An 11,780-nucleotide genomic window follows, 5' to 3' on the forward strand; every position below is an offset into this window, starting at 1 on the left:
GAAATCAGTATTTCAGTTCAACCTTATAGCCTTACTACTGTGCTAAGGAAAACTGACATTCTCTGCATAATTGAAAGTAGCTCAGCTCTCACAAATAAAGCAACTTCTAGTTTTCTTAATATTGCTTAAAGTAATCAACAGTACAATTAGAAATATAGAGAAGAAACCAACCCAAATCACTAACCATTAAAAAAAAAAGAAGACTGATACATCATTTTAATCGTATAAGAAATACAAACTGACAGAATGCATCCAAATTCAATTTTGGTAGTGCATGTTGGAAACCACATGGTTTGCCCTATTGACCATAACCACCATTTTTGGAAATACCTGTAGTCCATACCTAAAACATGCTCCTGTTAATATTTTCTTCTCAGCCCCCAGGTTTCCCATGCTTTTTTCTTGTTCAGATACAGAAAGTGCTGAGTTTGCCCACCTGACCATCCTGAGAACTGATGAAACTGTAAATAGTAACATTTATAGATTTGGTCATTTGAAGTCCAGAGTGCTTCCGTTCTACTGCTTATTGATACACTTTTAAAAATTTATATTCTAACTTTCAAATAGATAGCCAGAACCACAACCTTTCATGTAATGTATAATTCCATCAAAATCTTAATTTTGTATGATTAATTTTATTGTATATAATTAAGCTGGTGAATAAACCTTTGCAGAAGCAAGACTGCAGGAGTACCAAAGTAAACATAGTGTGAGTTTAGTAACTACAATAGCCCAGATATTACTAAACATGGGAACATATCTCTGCTCTTCTAAAGTATTTGCAAATTTAAATCCTACTTTTTTATTAAAATAATATCAGAACAATATTTCTTTGGATTTGTTTTTCACATGAGCACTTTAGAGAGGATGAACCTCCTTTAGAAAATGATTTTTTTTTTGAAGTATTAACTTTGTCTTTCTAAGAGAGGCAAGTTGACAACAATACAGTAAGGGATGACAAGAATATTAATGAATTATAGAAAAATCACTGATTGTATTCAGAGAGAAGAGGACAATGTGGAATTTTTATAATATGAATTCTATTTGGTGATTGGGTAAAGATTATCTATAGTTTTACTAAAAAACTTCAGTATTTATCTAGTACTTAAATTACAACACACCATGATTGATTGAGATCAATTATCACTGGTGCTACAAACCTATCGTAGATTTTGAATTCTAATTTTGTTGTAGTTACAGAAGACCAGTTTAATGCTGTTATAACTCATGCTTAATTTAGTGGTATTTTCACAATACAGTCTTTTAGTTCATAGAATAAAACAGGTCAAAAATGCAATGACTGAACATAGCTTACAATAATGATAATGTATTAATTTCAAATTTTTCTCGTGTTTTCTCATGAATTTGTTATAGCACTACAAATCATGTAACATAATCTTCCTAGATTTTCTATCAAGATAAATGATACCTACACAAAACTTATAAAATATTTTCTGTCTTCAAATTAACACTTGGAAAAAAAATTCTTTTTTTGAAAGCTTTAATGTAAGTAAATCAGTGATCTCAACTCCTTTGATGCCACTGCTTAAAACTTGATCTACTAGAGAATGGAGAACTTCAAACATTGTAGAGAGAATAGCTTGTAAATTCTTTAATTGCATATGATTATGAGGATATTCCCAACTTGTTCAAGGAGAAATAAATATAGGCACTTGCTCCTTGTAACATAAAGAAATAATACGCTATGTGGCAACTGCTAGTAAACACTTGATCTTGATATAATTCTACCAGAAACAGCTATATTCCTCTCAAAGCTACCTTTTCATTACAACTTTCTGGAGAACAGGAAAGGAGTGTCTGAAGAGAGCTGAGGTAGTGTGGTGAGTTGACCTTGGCTGGAGCCAGGTGCCCATCCAGCTGCTCTATCACTCTCCTTCCCAGAGGGACAGGGGAGAGAGTAAGGTGGAAAACAACTTGTGGGTTGGGATAAGGCAGTTTATTTAAAGCAAAAGCAAAGCAGAAACTTGCACGTGCAAAAAGCGAAGCAAAGCAAAAAATAACATGGTTTATTCTCTACTTCCCATAAGCAGCGATGATCGGCCACTCCCAAGAAGCAGGTCTTCAGCATGCATAATGGTTCCTCAGGAGGAAGCCATTGGAGACAATGAATGCCTGCCTTCCTGCTCCTTACCTTAGCTTTTGTATCTGAGCTGATGTCATATGATATGGAATATCCCTTTGGTCAGTTGGGGTCAGCTGGCCTACTTGTGTCCCCTCCCAGGATCTTGCCCTCAGTTGAGGAAGGAATGTTACAGCACTGATGCTGTGTTCAGCAGTAGCCAAAACACTGATGTGTTATCAACACCCTTCTAGGTAACAATGCAAAGCAAAGAACTGTGAGGGCTACTATGGGGAAATGAACTCCAGCTCAGCCAGACCAAATACAGACAGTGAAACAACATCTCTTCACATGCTGTCCTGCTGCTTCCAACTAATGAGTCCAAACAGAAAATCTGAAGAAGACTTCAAAGTGTGTTCCCAAAACATACTATTTCTTATGACGCCTTGAGGAAACAAACTTCTTTTTCTATATCAAATCTCCAAAGTGAAAAATGGGAAGGTTTAAGCAAGTTAATGGTCTTGGACTACACACACTGCTGATTTTGACCTGATTTTGTACAAACTACCTGTACCATACTCTGTACACGTTTCTGAAGTCTGTGATGATTGTGGAGTCGTGTCCCTAAGCACTAGATCTACGCATATTTTAAATACCTCCAGGTATGGTGACTTCGCCACTTCCCTGGGCAGCCTGTTCCAGTGCTTGACAACCTTCTCTTTCTGGTGTTTTTCCTAATATCCAATCTAAACCTCTCCTGTTGCAACTTGAGATCATTTTCTCTTGTCCAGTCACTTGTTGCCTGTGAGACCTCCAGTTTGCCTTCACCTTGGTACCACCTCCTTTCAGGTGGCTGTAAAGACTGATAAGGTCCCACCTGATCCACCTTTTCTCCAGGCTAAACAGCCTCAGCTCCCTCAGCCACTCGTCATAAAACCTGTGCTCTAACCCCTTTGCCAGCTCTGTTGCCCTTCTCTGGACACACTCCAGCACGACAATGTCTTTCTTGTAGTGAGGGGTCCAAAACTGAACACAGTGCTTGAGGTACAGCCTCACCACTGCTGAGTACAGGGGTATGATCACTATCCTAGTACTGCTGGCCACCCTATTTCTGATACAGGCCAGGATGCCATTGGCCTCCTTGGCCACCTGGGCACTGTGTTGGCTCATGTTCAGCTAGCTGTCAACCAGCACCCCCAAGTCCTTCTCTGCTAGGCCATTTTCCAATCAGTCTTCCCCAAGCCTGTAGCGCTGCATGGGGTTGTTTTGTCCCATGTGCAGAATCTGGTACTTCTCCTAGTAAAACCTCATGCATTCGCCCTTGGCCCATCAATCCAGCCTGTCCAGATCCCCCTGCAGAGGAGCCTTCCTGCCCTCCAGCAGATTAATTCTCCCACCCAGCTTAGTGTCATTTGCAAACTGACTGAGGGGGCACTTTAACATGAGCCTCAGGGAGGCAGCAGTTTTCCCTAAGTGGGTCCAGGCTTTCTGCTCTCTTCAGAAGGGAGTTTCCTATGACAGTGACCCTTTCTATTTTCTTTATGGAAGTGGTTTTGATGCACGGTGTAGGCCAACTTAATCTCAGTGATACCTTTGCGATAGATGAACCATCATCCTGGTTATTGTTTGGCTCCACTTGCAGAGCCCCATACCTACTATGTGAGAGCACCTGGGCAGTCACAGAGGTGCCACACGTGCTGCAATGGGCAGGAACCTGTCACCATTTCCCTTTGTCCCTTCAGTCACTGCTTTCAGCCAGGTGGCAGGAGAACAGGCAATCTTCCATATCAGGTGTACTCTCCACCTTTGGGACCTGTCCCAGGGAAGGCCAGATGCGATTCTAGGTGTGTGGGTCTCTCTCACTCCCTGATAGTCCTAAATCTTCTCACTCCCCCTCCCTCCTCTGTCACTAAGTGGGGGACTTCCTCCACCTGGATGCACCTCCTTACAGGGGTGCTCACTGCTGCCAGCCAGTACTGCTGTGGGTGGGATATTCCCTGTGGCTTGCACCCAGCTGGCAGCATGTTCCCTCCAGAGCTCTGTCTCAGCTGCCTCAGTCTTGGTGGGTGCAGACCTTAAAGAGACAATGGCTTTTTGCCAAGTGGGTACCATTACTCTCTGGTCAAGCTACAGGGCCCTCCCTGCCTCCCAAATTGCCACCCCATGCCCTTGGTCACTTGTGCTTCCTGAGGGCTTCTTATATAAGTGAGGGAGGGGCTTGGCTGCCATTGCTCCTGGCCCTGCCCAGGTCTCATCAGCCATTGTCACACCAGCTGAGAGCTCCTGGTGGCTCTCTCAGCTACCCCCGAGTTAATTCAAGTGTGGGAAACCCTCCTTTTCACCACACTACAGGGCTCCTCTGCTGTTGTTCAGCACCAAAGCCTCTCACTTTGGTGATTCTGCTGCCCATGGGGGTTGGCAAGTGCAGCAAATAGATAGCCTTGACTCAAGCTTAGCTTTCAGTTTAAATGCACCTTTACTGACTCCGAGGAAAGACTTTCCTCTTCAGGAACCGAGGTATCTGAAGATATGCACCATGTCTACAAATTCCAGCTGAGTCTCTCCCTGCCAGTTTATTCTATGCTTTTATTGCTACTCATTACCTACTTCATAGTCTATAGTTAAAGAATCAATCCGATAATCTCAGCAAATCTGCAAGTAGGAGTTGACTGGTCCATGGTCATAAATTTTTCTGTCAATTTCTCTCACACCTTAAAATACATTTGGAGATAATTTTTCCAATTTTGGGAACATAACTAATTAATCATAGAGGTCAAATTTTTAATCTTTGCTTAGCGTTTATAAACAAAGTCAAGTCTAATATTGTCACTGAGAAGTAAAATATTGAATTAATTTTATTTTCCTTTTCCATTGAATTATTGATTGTTTTCCATTCCGAAGTTCTTTAATCTTTGAAATGTGAATTTATTATTTTAATGTACCCTTGTCTTAAGGCATTTTTTCTTTTTTTTCTATGAAAAATAATTTTGTAATGCACAAGCAATGATTTTGTCTTGGTGTAAAGCAACATAAATCTTGTCAACATGCCTTTTTGGAGGAAAAATGGAAAACGTTAGTTCTAAACAAAATTTTTAAGGTGTAATTAATTTTTTGTTTACATAGAAAAAAGTTGTATTTTTTTCTAGATAGAAATATTCTGATCTAGTTATAATGAATATACACTGTAGGCTGGAATATAACTTACAGAATTATGCACTTTACTTTGTCCTGATATCAGATCCAAAGATAAATAGTCTGGGACAACGGTATTAAAGGTTTTGTGTGTTTGTTTTGTTCTTGTTTTACTTTTAGATATTCAGTAAGTGTGCAGAATTCGCTTTGAGAATGAGCTCCTAAGGGTTTTCAAAGCTATACATAAACTTTCTACTATTGCCAGTGAAAACTGGGAGGACATTGTGCTGCCACTTTATGACATTCAAGGACTGTGATTTGCAGGACAGGAAGTAGATGAGGGAACTGGGAGTTTTAGGAAGCTGAATACCTTAGTGTATTAGTTATCTAATGCTTAACTTTTATTCTACTAATGTACTCTTCAGAATATTCATTCCTCTCAAGCTTCCTGCTGGCCACCTAACAGAACAGTGCTGTTGTATAGACAACTCTGAAGATGTTGAGAGTTGTGTAAGACCTAAATATATTTCAGTGCAAAGTCAGGTCTTCCTATAGTAAAAAACATATTTCGTAATGATGAAGGGACCACACCTTATGTTGACCAGAAGATGGCTGTCCTTTGTATAACCCTAGCAAACAAATATTGTAATGAGATCAGTTGGCCTCTGGATGGCATGGTACTGTCACACTAAAAAGGACAAATTTTTTTCCCAATCAGTTAAAAAATGGTTTAAAGAAAAAGTGCTCAGAATTAATTCTAAGTTGGGTTGTCATGTCATATTTTATATGATAACAGAGAATTTTACATTCATATTCCATATTTGTTAAATTATTTAATAATTAGAAATGTTAAATATTTTTTATTTTTGTAGACCGGAAAGACCCACCAGTCACTACTGCTCATGGGCTTAGCTTCGCTCCACTTTAAATATTACTCTTCTTTTGTGTATTGTCGGTCTAGTTATAAATAACATTGCAGTGTATCTAAACCTAAGAAAATAATTTAAAAATGCTAATACTCAGCTCTGTAGAGATAGCTCATTGACAATATGACTAGAAACATTTTTCTTTAACAGAGGAAACTTCTCCATGAGAAGTTATCAGAAATACTAGACCCAAAATATTTTCCTTTTTTATATTTAATATTTAAAATATGTATTTCATCGTTGTTTTTTGGTGAATTAATGTCAGATATTGCTCCAAATAAGTCCACTTTCTGCATCTCCATGGAAATGTGCATAATTAATTTTTTGTAACATATTAAGATTACAGTATGTTGCTATTAGTAATCATATGTAGCTGTTTTTAAAGGCAGAAGATCTTCCTTTCACATCTGGTGATAAATAAATGTTCTCCTCCTTTTGCTAGAGGTGTAAAACTATTTTCTCTTCTAAAGATATATAAGCTTGAGGTAGAGAAAGCTGTGGGCCAATATGAAAATGAGTTAGACGCTTTAATTTTATGCAAAAGCATATAACTTGGATGTCAGGAACTGGCAGGATTTTAGTAGCTCTACAATTTGTAGGCTCTGATATAAATCTGTATAACTATTGCTCTACCATTTAGGTTTGCCTTGTAAGTCTTACTGTAAATCTTTCAAAACTGGCTCTTATTTGTGATTTATAAATTTGGAAGGAGGTGGTTTAACTACAGCGCAGACACTCTCTCAAGTTTCTATGGGCTATACTAGGAAGTGACACTAGAAATGTGTAACTTTTAATGTAAGTACCATATAGGTAGAGAATGATTCAGTAATATTTCTGTAGCAGTCAGAGCACTACAGAAAGGTACAAAGTTGCTGGGTAAACATGTATAATCTCTGTTCCTTATGTAAGACTTCTGAAACTTGGTGCAGGGAAAAACTAGATAAGGGGGCAAATGTGACACAGTGATGTTACTTTCTAAGTTTACAATACTATGGAAATATGGAGAAAACACTAGTTAATTTTCTTCTTTTCTAGTGAGTAGTTTGTGGACTAGGGTATCTGCCTGTATTCAAATCACTCCTGCCATTTGCCCTGTTCACCTCTTACCTTGGTCTCTATATAACCTACTCTTTGCCCTGTATCTGCTCTGAAGGAAAGGGAGCTGCAGTATTGCAGACCATAAGAATAATTTCTTCTCTCTGAAAATTACAATTCTTCAAATAATCACTTCGGAATTCTACCTCAAGAACTGTATCACTCTCACTGTTGTGTTGCTCTTGTTGTCCAAAGGCTTTGACTTGTATCTCCAAGAACAAGTTGTAGTTTGTTTTTCAGCAGGATATCTATTTCAGCCACTTACATGTGTCATTTATTCATATTCTTTGTATTGCCTTTTTGAAAAGTCTGCCAGTCTTTAATTTATAATAATCATTCTTTTGTCATAATTTACAAAGAAGTTGAAATAATAACATGGTAATCTGGAAACAAACTGGACTGTGTGATTGTACTTCTACTTAGCAAAGTTGTTTATTGCACTTTTTGGCATTGTCCTTTTGTAGTCAATCCTGTGGCATTGACCACAGCCAATTAATCAGTTCCACAATATGACTTGGATAGGGTAAAATGAAAAGTGTGGCTCTGTGTTTACACTGTTCAGTGCCTGTGACCTCTTGAACTGATTTATGATGCCTATAATTATTGCTCAAATAGTTTGCTTCAGGTGTCTTTTGAGCACAATGCAGTTACCCTGTGATCTAATTACAGCTCTTATTTTAAATATCTTGCTGGTATTTTTAAATAAATATCTAAGGTGGCCCATCATTTCTATTTGCGTTCAAGAAACTGCTGACAGAATTTTGCCTCTATTCCATTATAAGAGCTTATTTTCTTCAGTGCCTTTGCAAGTCACACACTGACTCTACTAGTGTGGTATCTACGTTGCCATCACCTTTTCAAAAGGTTCTTGCTGTATCTGAGAGGCTAACCTTGACACTAGTACCTTCTAATAGCAATGATGACATATATTCAAAATTCCAGTGAATATGAATATTCATTAAAATGGGATTTGAGTAATTTTTAATAGTACAAAATAGAATCAGTAGAAGGTCTCTTAACATACTGAAGGTGATTTGGATAATCCAATACCTATATTTCTATAAAAATAATCCAATAAGGTGAAAAAAGAATACCATTTATGAAAACATCACTAAAAATTTCTACACCATTCAGGCTGCAAGGTTGAGAGGTTAATGACAAAGCATGGGAAAGCAATAAATTAAAAGAAATAGAGATTTCTAACTTGTTTGGACAGGTCAAAGTTTCCTGCTAAAAAGAAGAGCAGCAACAGAGAAACAGGCTTTGATGTTGTGTAAAAGCATTTGCTGATAGAGGCAATTTTTCACTTAAATTAATTGCAGTGGAATCAATGTTTGATGTGTGGCACATGCTGATAACCTTTGTCTGCGTTACCACTGATAAGTCATTCAGAATTCACTTATTCTAAATACCCATCAGATGTGCTATTGAAACCATTATCCTGAAACATATTTAGAAGTATTTGAGATCTTTCTTTTTTTCTCTTACAAATACTGCCTGTCTCACCACTTTTTTGCAGCTGTGAGAGAATTGCTTGAATGAATTTCTCATCACAATTACTATGAGGATCAAAACCGACCAGATGGTTCTTTCAGTCTCCTTAGGCAAATAAGATACGCCACACTAGGGATATCCAGTCTATAAAGTCTGTTTTACAGATAGACATGAAAGGGCTCTGCAGTCATTCTGACCTGGCTAGAAGCCACTTTGGTTAACATAACACTAACAGATTTTGGAAATTCTGGTGTTCAGTCATAGCTACAGTTTTCAGTCAGCATGCAGACAAAGGCCTATATGTGAACCTGGCACTGAAGAATTTGTGTGAATATGTCTATTCTTGAAATAAATGCTTCCAAAGCACCATACAAATCCATCAAACCTAAGGAGCCTCCCCAAGTGGACTTGCTGGAACCAGAGAGGAAGCTGACTGATAACCTCCGGATAATTTAATGACAATTGTATTATCTCCTTGGAGAGGCTTAAACTTCTGCTGGATGAGGTCTTGAAACAGCTGACCTAACTTTTTAATTAGATGCATCATCTGAATTGGTCCTGCTCTGGGCTAAGAGGATCTCCAGAGTCTCCTGCAATCTGAATTATTCTACAGATCCATGGCTAAATGATTTAACAAACTCAACCATTCTGTGTTTCAGTGGGATTCTGCAAAGCTTTTCCTGAGTATCTTTGGAGCAACTGTTTAAAAGAGAAGCTCTGATAATAAAATTTCATCTCTGAAATATGCAGTAGAAATTAGACTCCTATTAGCTATAGAAATCTATTAAGGATCTTCTTCATTCAGATATCTTCTACTCATTTTACCAGATTAAGAGAGAAGGACTTAGAGGAAAGTTTCTTACTAAAAGTAAGATGTAAATATGTGTTTTAATCTTATACAGCTCTGAATGTAATTTAAAATTTTTATAATAATATGAAAGGTTCATGAAATAGACTTTTGTAAAGTCATTCTTCCAGTCTTTCTTGCAGCCAGTCTGACCTCATTTCCCTCACTCATGTTCTGTAATTGACCTTAGACATCTCACTTTCTTCAAATGTGTTCTAAATCACTGTGTATAATCTCAGAACTGCAAAGCACAATTTAGGCTTAGACTTTTCTTTCAATTATCTACCAATAATAAGTAACGAAGACCATAGGCAGAATAAGAAGATATTTTTACCAAATGGCACTTTGAAAAGCACCAGTCAGAAAATGCTTTGAAAAGGCACCTGGTCCATCTCATCCTTACTGAGAGAGTAAAATTTTTCAACATTCAAGACTGGGAAGTCTCTGGTGTTTCTGTCTTCTCTCTATACATGTGGTAGTTTCCCACACCTGTTAGAAGCAAAGTCTTTTTCTGAGGTAAAGTCCTCATCACTGGACTATGTATTATGAAAACAGTGACAACCTGTGATATTGCTTCTTTATTGCTGTTGGCAACAGAATATAAGATCCAGGGATCCACTGAGATGAAGAGAGAGTGGCACTCCACGTCTTATGGTACGCTGAGATGCTATTTGGTTGGTGTTACAGAATCACAGAAAAAATTAGGTATGAAAAGACCTCTGAGATCATCAAGTCCAATCTTGACCAAACACCACCATGTCAACTAGACCGTGGTGCTAAGTGCTGCATCCAGGCTTTTCTTAAACACCTCCAGAGACAGTGACTCCAACTTTCTCCACCTTTCTGTGAAGAAATTCCTCTTCATGTTCAACCTAAGCCTTCTCTGGCACAGCTTAAGACTGTGTCCTTTTGTCATGTCACTGGTTGCCTGGGAGAAGAGGCCAACCCCCACCTAGATACAACCTCCTTTCAGGTACTTGTAGAGAGCAATAAGGTCACCCTTGAGCCTCCTCTTCTCCAGCCTAAATAAGCCCAACTCCCTCATCTGCTCCTCATAGGACTTACCCTCTAGACACTTCATCCGCTTTGTTGCCCTTCTCTGCCCTTCTCTGTTTATTTGCAGTGTTTCAAGAATAGATGTGTGCTGGGCTAGTTAATTTTCTGCATAGTAGTTAGTATGGGGCCGTGTTTTGGATTTCTGCTGAGTACAGTGATGATAATGTAGAGACATTTTTGTTATTGCTGAGCAGTGCTTACACACAGCCAAGGCCTCTTCTGCTTTTTTTGTTGCCACATTGGCAAGGAAGTTGGAGTTTCATGGATGACTGGGAGAATGCACAGCCGGGACCAATGACCCAAACCGACCAAAGGAATATTCCATACTATATAGCATCAAGCTCAGTATATAAAACGGGGGGAAGGAGGAAAGGGGGAAGTTTGAAGTGATGGCGTTTGTCTTCCCAAGCAACTAGTGATGGAGCCTTGCTCTAATGGAGAGAGCAAAGTGAGGAATTAATACACTGCTTCCCATGGGCAGGCCTTGTTTTTTTGCTGGTGTGCGTGGTTTTTACTTTCCCTATTAAACTGTCTTTATCTCAACTCATGAGTTTTCTAGCTTTTACCCTTCTGCTTCCCTCCCTGATCTTATTGGGGGGGGAGTGAAAGGCTATGTGGTGCTTCATTGATGACTGGGGTTAAACTGTGACAACATGGTTAACTGAAATACTGTACAGCACTTTTCTCTTGAGTTGATTTGGATTCATGCAGGTTCCGTGCCTCTTGCTTTCCACATTTGTCAATGTTCATGTCTGGACTCGGACCTACAACCTCTTTTGCCACCGGTGGCTTCTAAAACTTCCACTGTCCTGGGTAATATGTATGGAAAAGCCACCAAGTACTAAGGAGGAAATGTTTTTTTGTAGCAAACTCATGCATTGTCAAAACAAGAGAAACAAGTTAGCTGCAAAACAGGCAGTGTATCAAAATATGGTGGGACATAAGAATTTTTCAAATAAGAAGTCTAGGCTTATGACTCAGGATGGCTATTATCTGTTAAATTCTGCCAGCAAAGCCTTGCTTTTTTCCTCAGGAAAGAAAAATATTCCTGTATTATGTGACAGGTAGGACAAGGCTTTCCAAGAAGTAGATGGAGCAATATCACATTAGAGCCTTGTGCCCTCTCTCTCTTTTAAAGTCAGGGAGTGCA

The sequence above is a fragment of the Manacus candei genome, unplaced genomic scaffold, assembly GCF_025592945.1.
Source record: "Manacus candei isolate 608988 ecotype Guabito, Panama unplaced genomic scaffold, ASM2559294v1 h1tg000008l, whole genome shotgun sequence".
In the NCBI taxonomy this organism is placed as follows: Eukaryota; Metazoa; Chordata; class Aves; order Passeriformes; family Pipridae; genus Manacus; species Manacus candei.